This window comes from Cheilinus undulatus, linkage group 4 (genome assembly GCF_018320785.1).
Source record: "Cheilinus undulatus linkage group 4, ASM1832078v1, whole genome shotgun sequence".
Lineage (NCBI taxonomy): Eukaryota > Metazoa > Chordata > Actinopteri > Labriformes > Labridae > Cheilinus > Cheilinus undulatus.
In genome coordinates, this window is record NC_054868.1 from 39,783,519 (window position 1) to 39,799,475 (window position 15,957).

At 38.3% G+C, this 15,957-nt stretch overlaps 1 long non-coding RNA gene across 1 annotated transcript in view; it reads right to left on the minus strand.

Moving 5' to 3' along the window:
- Window positions 1–15,957, minus strand: part of LOC121508955 — an 87,584-nt gene that overhangs the window by 23,678 nt on the left and 47,949 nt on the right. The window contains exon 4 of the long non-coding RNA XR_005991835.1: window positions 7,664–7,759. This is a non-coding gene — a long non-coding RNA (uncharacterized LOC121508955). The remainder of the gene's footprint in view (window positions 1–7,663; window positions 7,760–15,957) is intronic.

The following is a 15,957-nucleotide window of genomic DNA, read 5'->3' on the forward strand; positions in this document are numbered from 1 at the left end:
GAAGCAGTAGCGTGCACCAGAGTCTTTCATGTCACCCACTTTTCTGCCTTGCTTTTCCTCTTAGTGTTGATTCAAAAACTATTTCGACACAAAACACAGAGGAGCATCTAACTGAGCCATGCCTTTAATTTCGAATGGACTTGGTCTGAAATTGAGAGGGGCTTGAAATTGAGACATGTCCTATTACAACTATAAAAATCACGAATTTTTCTGGTTTTGCTCCTCCTCCCCTCTCCCCTGCAGGCTTGCTTTCACATTAGCAAAACTGTTCCATGCCCAGGCCCACTTGAGAACGTACTCACTCTGATACAGCAGGTGGTGACATGCCATAGGTGGCTCACAAACCAACCAAGGAGGAGAAAGGAGTAGAAGCTACAATGGCGGCAACTTAGGTCATGACCTGAGCAAAGACTGTTCAAGTTTTAAGCTGGCAAAATAGTTTATTCTGCTACCATGGATGGTTTTTAAAGTCATTTTTAAGGAGCCAGCAACGTCTTTCTTTGCAGCTTAGAGGATTAAATGGGCTTACGCTACGCAGATATGCTGCTTTTTGAGGTGACAAGAGATGATTATTTCCTCTGCAACTCCACTTGCTGACTACAACTTGTATTAATCTGTAAGTTCAGTCATAACAGATGATTTGTTTTCATGAGTTTGATGATTTCAACAATGTGTTGAGAAATTCGTGAACAAACTGCCAGGTCGGGACAAGAAGTTTCCCTCTATGATGACGTCATAACTCTGTCCCATTTTGGGCCACAGTTGCTTTCACATGTCATTTGAACTGTGCCAGAGTCCACTTGAATCATGCCTGAGACTACCTCCGCAAGTGGGCCCGGCCACAGATAGTTTGCATTCACACCGACCGAAACAAACCAGACCTTGGGTTCAAGTGTACTTGGATCCGTGACCAGGCCCCTAGTGTGAAAGCACCCTTAAATAATTTCCAGAATTTTGGGCTTTTCCTGTCATTTTCCATGTTGGTTAAAGCTCAACTAGTCAGCCAACCCACAACAGATGTTGATAAAGGAGACTAATGATTGAACACATTGCTTTTGTTTTAAACATACATGACTGACGGACTTCCTTTACAGTAAACAATCATTTTGTGAGCCCAAATCTCAGAAATTACACAGGTAAGTGCAAAGTTATTTTCAGCAAAAGGACAGATTATCCAAACTACAAAAATAAGGGACAAATCGTAACATGTTAAAATGAATCTTGATCAATCTACAGCAAACGCAGCGATAGATCGGCAGTATGGAGCAGCACTAATGTGTTCTGCGACCGCTGACTTCCAGGAAGAGTTTGGATCACTGAACATGTCTTTTCCACTTCACTTACATGCTGCTGGTTGCAGGTACAGTGCAATGTTTGGCCACTTCAGTGCGTGTGGACCAAGCTATGGACAGCCTATTGTTTTCAGTGTAATATGTGGGATTCCGCCACAGATTTACATTTACTTACAAAGGCTACCAGCTCATCTCTGATGCAACAATGCCTCGGTCAAAGGGAGCAAAGTCTCTGTAGCTGCTTTTATGCTGACATGAAAGAGTACAAGTCCAAGTGGGAGCATGGTATTAAATATGGATTCTGTTTGGGTCCCACTTCAGTTGCCTCTCTCGCCCCCACCGAACTCCCAACCAGTGTCAGTGTCTCCATGTATGAGCGTGTGTAAGTGGATGTTTTTGTAATGTGAAGGCTCCAGAGTGGAGGGAGGATTACCTTGGAAAAAGCTGTGTGATTACCCACCGAACACAAACAGTGGTTGTAACCTTGACCACACAGAGTTATTCGTTGGAATGGATGAAAGGTGAAGAGGAGTAAAAATTCCAGTGGGTGTCTCTGTGTGTATCTAACCTTGTGAAAACACAGAGACGTGCGTTTGATGGAGTTATTACACGTCTGCTTCTACCATTTGTGCTGCTGAATCTATTATCATGACAGAGGCATGGCTGAGCTCGGATTCTGTCGGAGCGTTTCATCACCTCTGGGTCATGGGTCAGGCAATTTCAGCAGCCACTGTTTGCTTTTCATTACTAAAATACAAACTTTAAGGATGTCTTTTTGTTTCCCTTAATACAACCGTGTTGACTCTAGCAATGATTAGAGTCTTATTATTTCTTCTGTGCCTCGAAAATGTAATTTTAGAGGCTGAGAGACGGTATTTTGGCTCAGCGAGGCGGCTTTTGTTCCAACAATGTGCAGCCAGTTTATTGTAGTAATAAGCATTCAGGAAAATAATTAGCCAAGCACATGTTGTGTATATTAAGTACAAGGCGCCTTTGTCTGCTCTCTGGAGTCTTTTTTTCTCTTAATGTAGGGTAGTTCAAAGGAATCAGGGCTGTGCTTTGCACTGTATGGTGGAGATGCATCACCACACAGCGCAGTCAAAAACTAGTGTTTTTCATTAAAGATAGATAAGTAAACACATTGTTAGCTCTGTGTGGTTTTGTTAGAAACATATGTATCTTTTCCTAGATGAGAATCACTTTCCAGGTGTGTCATATATTCATCAGGGAGGGAAAATAAGATGCCGGTTATCTCTGCAAGACCTCCCCTGACAACTGTCCAATTATGTATATCATACTCCTCCTACTGTTTGCACTAGAAGTAATCAATAGAGGATGTGGCTGAGTGCGCATACATTTTGGTGGAACCAAATGCATGAAAACGTAATCACCGCTCAGGCTGGCAGGGAATCAAATATCGGTAGGGAACAAGTAGGCGGTGGTTTCCTTCAGGAGGGGAGGGACTGATTAGTGATTGTAGCTCCAAGTTTGATGGGGTGTGGTGTTGGATTTGGTGGGGGTTTCTCTCCTGACGCGGCAAATGGAATGGGTGACAGGTGGAAACGGGGATGAAAAAGGCTGTCCTCCATTTTCATGAATAAATGTAAACACAGCACCATGCAATTACAACGGCTGGTCATCTCTTTTTTTTAGGGTTGGGGTGGGGTGGAGGGGTTAACGTGCTGCTTCCCATCCCTGCAGGTCCAATCTAATGAAAACGCGCAGGTTACTGGGGCGTTTAATTGTATATACGGTAAAGCTAAGAGTGAAGACTGTAGGGGCTTGTTGCGGATGAAAGCCCAACCCTACAAGTGGAAAATTTGATTCAGTTTAAACATAGCGTTTCGTTTATTGATCCGCCGCTGAAGGTGAGATCATCACAGGAACACGACCTGAGCAGATGGATTCATTTGAACATGTCATGAGAACACATGGGTCTTGTTGCTCCGGAGAATAACTTGTTACGCGGGGATGGCAGCCCAGATGAAATTTTTAATGATCAGAATGATCAGAAAAATTCTGTAGCTTCACATTTTTCTAAGAACTTCACAATCTCTCATTCTGTATTTTGTCACATCTAATTTGTTCAATATGATGATTTATTCAGTATTATAAAAAATATATAAAAGTTGTATTGTATCTCAAATAGTAAGTATTGACTTGAGACTTCAACATGATTCAGACCAAAAGTGTCCTTTCAACAATAAGAAGAGAAAAGCTCTTAAATAATTTGAATGTATTCTCTATTCAAACAGCAATCACACAGACAAGTGTTAATCATTTATCCTATTTTAAATAAATCTTATGTAATCATCTGCATGCATATGCATATCTTTGTGGTATTAACACTTATCCACCACAGAAGAGGCGGGTCAAAGCATACCACAGTTATATCTTTTCTATTACCAAGGTTAATCAATAATTCATGGGTCACAATAGCAGGCGGTGCGAGCTGGGGGGGGGGGGGCACCCTGCGATCCTCTCCCTTAACAGGATCCCCTCAAAAACAGGAAGAGGAAATCAGAGCCTGCAGAAAAAAAAACTGCTAGATGATTCCCTCATACCTGCTCTGAAAAAGTGCAAGATCCTCACGATTTTCACCGCTGACACTACAGCGCCTGTTCAGGCATTCCTCAGTGCAGCCATAACCTTTTCTCTCCCCTCTCTCCCTGTGCTGGTCTCTGAGTAGTACTCACACCATCACTTAGAGCATTAATCAGAAAGCATGTGCCTAATGGCTCCTGACAGGCAGCGCCCATAATGGGCTGCAGTCCAAGCCTGCATCCTCCTCACGCATCTGCTAACACTAACAGCAGCAGCCCGAGTACAGCTGCCTGCCTGGCCACCTCTAGATTGTTAATGACAGTGGGTGATACGGTCTCACTCACCATAAAACACTTAGGACCCGGAGATGTTACCACATCATGCATGAAGAAAGCTTTTTGATAGTATGCTAATCTCAGCCATTACGGTGGGATGATTTACAATCACTTAAACAGCACATGAGGCGGCTGCACAGACACAGGCTGGCTGGCTGGGATAATAAAGACGCTGGCGCATGTTGATCATTAGAGAGCTCTCACTGCCTCTCTCTCTCTCCCTCTCTCTTTGTGTGTGTGTGTGTTTGGGTGTGTGGAAGCATGCACTCTGAATGCAGTGGCATTTGGCTTAATTAGTAAGCGATTTTAACATGAAAGAGACAAAAGACAAAAGGGAGAGAGCGTGTTGGGCTTTATAGCGGTGCAGTGTTGTTTACTACCTGAGTGTGTGTTAATGGCAAAGTATTAACAAAGAATTGTGTGAGGTGCAATCCGTTGTTTTTAATTATTAAAATGCCAATAAATTGTGTTTTTGTTTGACTTGAAGGTCAACCCAACACTTTTTCTAAATTCTCTTCAAAATTTCAACAACTTACAATGTTTCTTTCTCTAAATACAGCAGCTACAAAACATCAAATCCACATTAAATCATACAGTGCCATATGAAAACACAAAAAACTTAAACATGAAGCCTTTAAAATGAATGGCATTGAATGACTTGCACTTATCTCTAGAACACACTCAAAATGTTCCATTTACTATGTGGCCTTCTATTTGGCTTTTCCAAAACTGACAACCTTCTCTGATTTCTCACTCAAACAGTAAAGACCTAAGAAGCAGCAACATCCATTTTTCATTTCAAATCCATTTCATGAAGGGAGACATTATAGGAAAAACTACAAAGGAAAAATCTAAATAAACAGAACTTTAATCATAAACAAAGCCTAAAACACGATGAAGCTATTAAAAATGCTAATCTTTAGTTTAAGTTCATATAAGTTTACGTGTTTAGTTATATGCCTTTAATTTGACCAAGAACCAATCAAATACATTTGTGTCAATGCATAACAAAGTGAACCGACGTATGATTGAAAAAAATGATGAGAAATCTATAGTTTTGAATTCCAATAACTCAAGTTCAACTGTTTTGAACCCTATGTCCATTGCTGAATTTTAATCTTGAAGCTGATTTTTCCCTAATTTTGCATTTCCCTAATTTTTTACTCTTTCCCTATCTCCATAATGCTGCGGCCAGCATTATACTCTACATCAATGTGTCTCAACTGGTTGAGCCTTAGGACCCACCATCAACTCCGCAATGGAAAATAACGACACAAATTTTTAAAAAGTCTCGCCCCGATCAAATTTATTTAATGAAAAATAGAGCAGTTTGGACCTAAAACAATACAAAAACATGCAGCAAACTGAACAAATAACTATGTTTTAAAAGACTTTTATTGACTTTTTGGCTCAATTTTTTTTCCAGGCACACATCAGGGACCCAAGGCCCCCACAACCCAATTTGGGTCCCAACCCACCAGTTGAGAACCACTGCTCTACATAATGGCTGAAGTAAATGCCATGATATATCACATGAACAATCAAACCTACTAGGGGTGCACGATTCTGGATTTTTGCAAATAAATGGAATGCAAAAAAAAACAAAACAAAACATAAACACTTTGTGAGAAATAGAATAAATGCAAAGCCTTAGAGTTGCATATATTTCTGAATTTACACAGGACTGCTAGTGACTTTGAATTTTATCCTTTAATGTATTCAACATGTTGCTTCCATGTTAACTACTTCAGTTTAATATTACTATCACTTTCTTTGGATTCCCAAAACCCAGAAATTTTGTGTTTTTTCTAATATTTAAAGACATTTTGTTAGCAACAAACCAAGTTTTTACATTTTTAAGCTCCCTTTAAACCCCACACAAAAGCTCTTCTGAATTCTTACCAAGCAAAATAAATTTGTATCTGCAAATATTACAAATTTTAAAAAAATGGTGAATTGCAGAATCATTGATATTAAGTATGAATAATTTTGGACCAATCACCATTCCCTGTGGTACTCCACAGGAAACCTTCCTAAATCCTAACACAGTTTCATTCATTTGTACACACTGCCAATTTCTAAATAGCTTTCCAGCCAAAAATAAGCGATCCCTCGTATCTCATACATCTTCATTACATTACATTACTTCATTACATTACATCTTTCCTTAATAGTTGTCTGTTGTTTGGCTATGGTATCAAAAGCCTTCTGCAGGCCACAAACCAATAGAACATTCATTTTTATTAGCATCTGCTATTTCTTCCACCATTAGATATTTCTAGAATTGCTGTATACAGTAATACCAAGCTCCATCTGCATTTGTGCACTTCTCACAGTGAGCTCAGAAAAGAGTACTTAATGAAAATGTGACTCTTTATTAAAGTTTTCAGGGTGGTTTCCTGAGACGGAGCAATCCTGACGGAGTGCTTAAAACATAACAAAAAAGATACTCTTCTCAAGTACAAAACATTAAACAAGCTGTAATTCAGTTCTAAAGTTTAAGGAACAAGGATGAAAAAAGAAAAACTTCAGCTGAACAGTCTGTTGGGGCCAACAGATTACAGCCAACATTTAATAGCAAAAATCTGCTGATACTGATATCTAATGCTTTGAGCTAATGTCTGCCAATACCAATATCATGGCGATTATACTGTGCATCCTTTAAATCCACCAAAAGTAGATATTCTTTTAACACTACCTGAACAGTGCAGATGAGTATTTAGAAATGTCTAATAGTGCCATATACCAGAGACCTATCACAAAGACACTCTCTTTGTCACCTTATGGTTTTAAAAACCCAAATCCAGACATATTGAGACTTCTTCAGGATCTATAGGAACACATATTGAATTACCAATAAACAATGCCCAAGCGTAGTACAATTTTAATGAAATGTTCAATAAACGCTGTTTAATCTACTGTGCACAGTTGTACAATCAGTGCTTTGCATCACTTATATCTGATGTATAATGGCAGAAACTTAAATGTAGCTCTATTGTGACTTTTATCATGAACATGATGGTTCTAAAAGTGCTATCTCATGTAAATTGGTTACCTTGTTTTTCTAAAAATAAGTATTTACTGCTTGTTTTGCATGTAAACTCAAGAAAACAACATCTGCTCTTCTATTTGTAAGTTATGTTGATCCTGAAAATAAACTACATACTGTAGATATTCTTGGATCATATTCTTCTTACCATGTCCTCAAATAACCAGCAGCATGCCCACCTGACCCACAGCCTACAGTGTGATGTTGTTCTGTCAGTGTTCCACCACTGCTTTGCTGTGTTTGACAATTTATGTTACCAGCAGACATGCCATTCAGCAAGCCGCTGCCAGTGTGTCACACCTACTTTTTCGATTGCTTTTTCTACATGTAAAGCTAGGAAATTGCATCAATATTTCATAGGAGGCAGCATTTTGTTGTGCACAGATTCAATGGGCAAGGAGATAAACAGTGGGGTATTAATAATGCAGTGCGGTGACACTGACCTTATTTTGTGCCTTTCAACCTGCGCTGATATTTTGATGCACAGTGCCCCGCTACTCTGGAGCACACAGGAGGTTTTCACGCTCTTTGTTCAAAGCCTGGAAAAAAAAAAAAGAGACACTTCCTGTTTGACAGAGGTTACATCACTGCCTAAACCACCTAAAGACATTAACCAAAATGCCTGGGCTACGTGCTTTTTTTTTTTTTAAGATACTCTGTGGAAATACATATCTTCATTTTTACAGAAACAATGCGAATGCTAAGTGGCGGTTTGACAACTGGTGTTGACAGCTGAGCAGATGCCTTGAAGGTGAACTGTGAGAGGCTTTGACAGGGGACTAAAAAGGCAGCACTGCAACCTCATCTTCACTGCACTGTGGGGGAAGATAGCGAGCAGACGAGAAAAAGCCTGTTAGCCTGAGTTCAGGTCAGGTTTACAAATGAAAATGTCTAAGAATACATTTAGTCTTGGAGAGGAAAAATCCAGCATGGCTGTGGTGCATGAAGGATTGTATGCTTTCGGTCAAACATCTTATGGGTCTCCTGTTTTTAACGCAAAATAAATGTACAACTTTAGAGGCTAATATCACAGTTTTTAGTCATGCTATAGAGACATATTTATGATGATTTATGACCGCGTTTCTCACCCTTTTTTGTCATGGCACTCCTTTAAAAAATGGAAAATATTAATAAAAACAAACATTTTATATCCCTCTCACTGCTGGGGGAAACATAATAGTAGAATTAAGATACATTTCTAAAACTCTCTCTTAAAACAATTAAAATGCCTATTTTCATGGAATGGTCCGGCAGTCCTTAAAATACATCAAACTTTTCTCAGGAAGTTGTGTAGTTTTAAATAACACACCCCAACATGTTTTGGCACACCTGTTGAACTGTGTTTATACTAGTTGTACGACACATTTCAATTGAATTGTAAAAATATGATGGTGTCGAATTAAAAATGACTTTGTCCCTAGTAGAATAATTAATACAGTTTATTCATTTTTATACAATAATGAGTGTCTTCTATACATGCAAGACACTATGCCCATTCTCAATGCAACTCCACTGACTGTTAATTTGAAAAATAATTTTAGTAAGCGTGGCCAGTCTGTTTCCTGCACTGTTTGATATGTCTGAATGTGTGTTCAAAGTTAAAAGGTACGGAAAAATATAAAAACAAAAGAATAAGGATCTTAACTTTAATAAATAAAATATAAAAGGATTCCAATCAGGGCAAGCAAACAATTAAAATTTATTAATCGCTATTTCTCACCCTTTCTGTTACAAATCAAATTTCCACTGTTTTAAACTAAGGCTGTTAACATTAACATGTTAATGCTCGTGATTAATCTTAAAAGCTTAAAAAAATAATAACGTATTTTAATCATACCACTAAGTTTGACCACAACTTGCTCCCGTAGTCCTCCAGCGTGGATGTTTATGTGTTGGGGATGAAGAGGTGAGAGGAGGGTCAGACACAGCCAGCAGTGGTGAGTGAGGAGACAGACCCAGGTCTGCTTAATGGAAACTGTTTTTTTAAAAAGCTGGCGAATGTTAGTTAAGATCGAAACCAAAATTGTGGGAACATGCTGCAGTGATGAACTGTTTTTACACCAAAGCACAACAAGTCTTAAGTTCCACCTTCAGGCAAAGCACATCTTTGCAAATGTTAGCAAAGATGCTAACAACAACACGGGATCAAGCCATGGTCAGACCACTCTCTTCAGCTGCTTCAGGTCAGTTTTCTTCTTCAGCTGCTTAGATAAACGCTGAAAAGTGCTCCAAAACTTTGAGCAAGTCCTGTTTGTTACAATATTAATCTAGTGTAGAAATCTGGGGTGGAATCAGCAAGATCGAAGTTCATTAGCGTTTACGAGCTGAAGATGGAAAATATGACACGTTCAGGTAACCTCAGTAAATTAGACGACTGTATTCTAAATATTATGATGTGTTCAAATGTCACATAAAATAGAAAAAATTAGTATTTTTTGTGAGAGATTTCAGTAATTGCAGTGTGGATATGTGTTTATATTACAGGGATAAACAAGGGATGTGCCAGACTGAATCATAACTTTTTAACTCAAGCACTACTCAGCTAAGACCACTTGTTGTTTAAATATTTGCCCTTATTTTGTCTGTCAACCAAACTATAAAAGTATTGATAGTGGTATCATTAAGGGCTCAGATCAGCACTTTCAATGTGCTGTTCATAGAATTAAGAATAAAAATAAAACACTTGGCAATAACAACCTTCAAAAATAGAAACACATAAAAATGTACTTAAACTATTAAATAAAAGCTACACTGAGATTAATCATGATTAGTCACAGAGTAGTGGTGTGATTAACCTGATTCATTTTTTAAATCGAGTAACAGCACTAGTTTAAACTTTTATTTCACTTGATATTTTTTTACTGTCATAAATTAAGGGTAACTGACTTCCTGTTAGGAAAAAGATCTGTTTTAATTTTGAAGGACCATAAGAAACTCTTGGTAGATTATGGACAATGACATCAGCTTAACCACAGAAAAAATAACTTGTTATGGATGGAAAGGAAACAAGGGAACAGAAAAAATGGTTGAAAAAAATATATTTGTTAAATTTTTTAAAAGCAGCATTTACAACAAACAAACAAACTGGCTCACACATCCAAATTCATACAGACAGGAGTTTCAGGATTCCCATCATATACATGAGCATACATGCCATTATGTATATTCTTTACATTATCTTTAAGGCAAAGGGTGCATAAAATAAACAATAATAATGATGGCAATAGAGAATATATCAACTGTAATGTAGTCTTTTTAAGGTATAGCTGTCAGATCTGGGATACAAACCCTCTTGTGAGAATAGTGGAAATATTCAAACCAATATATGACAGAAAGGGCTCTCATAATCAACGAGAAAAACACCATCTTTACCTCTTAACCTACAGGTTAAATAGTCCAAGAGACACAGTCAAGTATAACTCTCTGACACTGTATCATAGATGGAACTATATTTGTAACCCAGTTCATGAGGATACACTTTCTGGCATAGAAATCATTTTTCTATTTTCCTCTTATATTTATCAGTGAAAAATGAGTTAGATACCAAGTATCTAAATTAAAGGATGAGCGTCTTAGACAGACAGAATCTTATTTATTCCCTGCCCCATTATCTGCCAGAACTGTTGTACTTGTCCACAATACTACAGGCAATGTGTAAGACTATCGGTTTCTGTTTCACACTTTGGGCAGAGTGGAGATAGTTAGGGTTGAATTTAACACTTCAGAAAAGTACATGTTTGCCATCACAAGATGACTTTTGGCTTGTCCACTGAGCTGTCTGTGGGGGGTTTAAACTGAAATGAGACTGAAGGAGCAGTGATGGACTTATCAAACATCACTTTGGCTGCAGAGAGGCACTGCAGTGGCTTAACCAAAGTGTGCTGGGAGGGACAATAAAGCAAATGATCCATAGCAGTTTTAAAAAATTAATTTAAAATAATGTGCACTTACTATGGCAGGATAAATCTGCCTTTAAATGTAATACTTTTTAAGACCTTTTTTAAGACTCTATCATTATATTTTAAGAACCAGTTGCATTGGTGACAGAGTTCTGTGCATGTGTGCAGATGTTAAGAAAACACTGGACATCATAGTCAAGAAAATGCTGGTAGTATTTGTTCTTATAGTCTGTAAAAAAAAGCTTACTTTGACATGCTAGCAATGCTAACATTAACAGACTCTGTGCAAGTTTTACACTTGGAAAAAGTTTGACTTCAAAGCTGCTTTTTACATGTAAAAACAAGTTAAATGTTAACAAGTATTTGTCCCAGCCTCGGCACCAAACTCCTTCTCCTTCATCCCCTTCTCAGAAAACTTGCTGCTACCTACCATTTACATGCACACATCACTCACATAGTAAAGCTGCTAGCTAGGGACACAGAGGAGCTTAAAGGATGCATGCTCTGACAGCTCAATGGGCCACGACATCATCAAGTGTGCAGACTGACATCAGACTTGGTGGAGCTCCATCAGAATCAGAATGCTTAGAACTAAATGCAGAAAGAGAAGCAGAAAAACTATTATTAAACCTTATTCTAAAAATAAAAAAACAGCAACAAAATTGAAGACATTATGATCTTATATTTAAGATTTTGTAATACATTTTAAAAGACTTAATTTTTTGCCAAATTTAGTTATCAACTTTAATACTTCTGAAGACCCTGCAGACACCCTGTATGGATCTTAATTATTCAATGCATTAATGCTGATGAACCGAAGTCCTACCAAACACTGAAAACATTTTGTCCACCAAACAATTTATGCCCCTTTTTGTTCATATACTAAGGGTTAGGCATTGTGAGAAATAATTCCTAGGGATGCATGATAGTGGATTTTATTATTATTTATTACTATTTATATTATTATTTATAACATACTTGAAATTTAAGAGATGAGCATGAAACAAACTTCAGTCATTAAAACACAATTTAAAACAGAGAGAACAGAACTAGGATGAAGACACCAGTGTCTCTGTCCACCCCCAAAACTCCACAAACTTATTTGTACAAATTTCTGCCAACATTTACATCCATATAGTCTGATATTGACAGCCAATACAAAGGTTGTAAATATCTGCAGAGATTCTACAGATAATCAGGCCAAATCCTGCCAATAACATTGTGAATCCCTAATAATTCCTATTTAGTAATATGTGTTATCAATTTAATAATTCCTATTAATGTAATGTTAGCATTCAGTCTAACTTGAGATTGGACTTTTATTGATATCCAATATGTCAAGACTTACAAATTTATTTCAGTCGATACTGTGATTTAAATGTAGTTCAGACCGAAAACTTCAGTCCTAAGTACACACAATTTAAAGTCTAAGGATGAACAAATTCCCTAAATATCAGTGTTTGAAACACACTTTAAAGTGTAAAAAAATTGTGGTGAAAACAGAAAAAGACTTCAAATGAAGTTGGTTTGATGGTCCAGCCTAAATCTCCCCTAACTGATTTGTTTGTATTTGTTTGCTGGTATTGGCAGATTTTACAGCCAAAATATTGTTTGTGAATATCGTCAGAAATGCTCATATGTGCCGACACCATAACTCACTTTTGAGCTCATATCTGCTGATACACATGTCATAATGGTAATATCAAACATCCCTACTTCAAACATAATTTAAAATAAAAAGGAATTTGGATAAACAAAGAAACAAGTTCAGTCTCTTCATCAAGCCCCTAAACTCCTGAAATTCACTCATACAAATTGCTGATATCCCCATATAGGCTGCTACTGATAGCTGACATATATTGGTTTTAAACTTTCAGAAATGTTCATATCTGCAGACATATAATAAAGTGAATTCCAAGAAATTTTTTATTTATGTAATGCTAGCAGTGCCTCTAACCATGTTTCTCAGCTGTAGGCCTTTATTCACTGATACACTCCTACAAATTCAGGAGCAACCTCTCACAATTATATAACAAAACACAACACAACAATATCATTTATGTACCATATATTGTCTCCAAACAAAACGCATTTACAGACATACTTATACAAATATGCTTTTAATTAATCTGTTCCTTTTTTGAAGTACTGCCTCAGTGTTTAAAGAAAATATGGTGTGAGAGAATTTGTCTCTACTATAATAAACCATAAATTCAAAGTAAGTGGTTAAAAACAATTTTTCCAGACATACAATGAGATAATAAAAGAAGCATTAAAAATCTGAAATTCCTCCCTGACAGAAAATTTTGTGGAACAATTTGAGCCACAAGTCATACATCACACTAGTCCTTATTTAGCCCCACTGCTGCCCATTTCCCCCGTTTCCATCTATTACTTAAATACGATGCCAGTGTTACATATTCAGCCAGAAGATATCCATTTTAAATCTATAATTCATGTGTTAAACATTTTATTTGGCATGTTTTAAAAATAAATAACCTAAATGTGTTTTTAAATATCTCCCTGACCCCTGAGACTAAGAGTGTGTGTAGTGTGTAGTGTGTGTTCATGCTTGTTGAGCATGTTCTCTCTCAATCATTAGTGGATTAGCTGACAGAGAGCCATTCCTCCATGCAGAACAGAAACACTTGTCCCAGTAGGAAGTTGCTTTAGACTCTAGCATATGTGTGAGTGTTTGTGTGTGTATTTGGCCTCTGGTTTACACATTTACAAAAGGTGACAAACAATGACGAAGCTCCATCTGCCAGGAGCTTTTACCATGAGTGTTATAACAACCAGTAATAAGTGTAAATAATAAATGGCCCATATCTTACCATGGGGGGGCCTCTGCAGCACTGCTAAACTATTTAAGGTGCCTTGTTGATGGGAGTTATTTTTTGCTGTGGGGTTGTAGAAATTCCCCGGCTTCCCAGTAGAGTTTTGGCCTGACAATAAATAACAGTTTAATACTTTATCTAATCCCTGCCAGGAGGTGAGTCCAACAGCAAGCTCTTGCAGATGTTCACATCCAATAATCTATCCATAATTGATGAAACAGGGAGGTCAGATGTAATGGCTGCTGCCATTCCAGCAACAAATAAATGGTTATTGACAAAACAAGCCAGTGTGGCACTGAGTGGGCTGTGAGATGACATGCACGGAGCGGAGACGGGATGAGGCAGGAGGCTGAACTACGGACGACTGCTCCTCAGACGCACCAGCCAGGGCCCACGGAGCGGAGATGATCCCCTTGTGGAAAGCGGCGGACACGCCCCCAGGAGGAGCCGTATACAGGGGGGAGAAGCAGAGAGATAAAGAGGGGGGAGGATCGAGGAGGAGGGGGGGGTCAGGCGGGATGGCGAGGTGAGTGAAACTGCATGGAGTGAGCTGAGTGCAGTGGGCCAGCTGTCCGCTCTCCTTTCATCTCTGGGCTTTATGTCAAATACAATCTACCTGGCTGTCAAACCGCAGCAACCATCTCACAGCCCTCTCTCTCTCCTCTTCCTCCTGCACTGATTCTGTGACTACACCCCCTCCTCACCCCCTCTCTCTTTCTCTCCATCTCTCCCTCCATGTCTCTGGTGGCTGTACTGAGGCGTCCACCTCTGTGTCCTCTGATTCTTCTGGATAAATCTCTGAGAGTCTGCAGCATGCCTTATTCTCTGGCATCAAAGTGTCTGTCTTTTAAAAACATGAAGTAAGTGCTTTTTCAGAATAAAACTGGAATTTTTGCAAAAATATGACAGTGATTGAATGGTTTTATTTCATTTAGGCTGTGGTGTACATAATATTTTTACTATTTTGCAATATTTCATTGTATATTCATAAAAGGGAAACAGATTCAAAATGTACTGTCTTGGTTACTACATTGTTTTAAAAGCATCTAAATATGGTTTGCAATTATGATGAAGTAAGTGATCTAGAAGAAACAAAAAATTGAATATTAAATAAATTACGTGTTTAAATAAAATCAATATAAATAAGAAAGATGGGTCAATAGCGTAAAATAGGCAAAACTGCTAGAATGTAAAATTTCTTCACATTTTCAGACCCCCAACTGCAGTATAATCAGATCAAAGTTAAACATGATTAAAGTTTTAGCCCAGAGTTATGAAATGAGTAAAAATATTCTTATTTCAGCCTCAGCTTAATGCGTTACTCAGCAGGTTGCTGCCACTTCTTATAAGTTGAGAAACAGTTTGAAGTAAGACATTCTTTTTTTTGCAATAAGAAATCTACAATTTCAGTGTTTATTATATAAAAAAATAATAACAGGGTAGTTAATGGCAGTCGTGGAGCAGAGAAAACTGTCCTCATGTCACACTGCTGCACTTAACTGGATTTAACTCACTAAACAAAATCTGTGCTGCTTTTAAGCCTCATTAACTCGTATATTGTAAGTGGCTCTATGTTGCACAACAGCGCACGCGACGGGAAAAATGCTTCGAAGAATTACTGAGAAAGCAGAGGACAACATGCTTTTTAGTGCTGGGGAAAAAAAAGCCCATTTCTAACTCGAGCAGAGGGGTTGTGACTCTCCCTTCTCCACTGCTTAATTACTGCGTGCGATCATGAATATTTCAGGCATATGCTTTCCCACTTTGTCACTGGAGTTCAGAACTAAGAGAAACAAGTTCATATGCATATTAATGGGGGGGTTGTGGGTGGAGGGGGACAGGAGGACTAAGGGTTGCCAGTGTGCTGGTGACAGCAGGAGGAAATGGCACTCATTCCCCAGCAGCTGCTCTTTTTAGATCCCCCTCAGAGGGAACTGCCCGAGGAGGGCCTCCGCCACAAAGGGGATAAAGGAGATGAGGGCTCTTGATGGAAAACAGGCA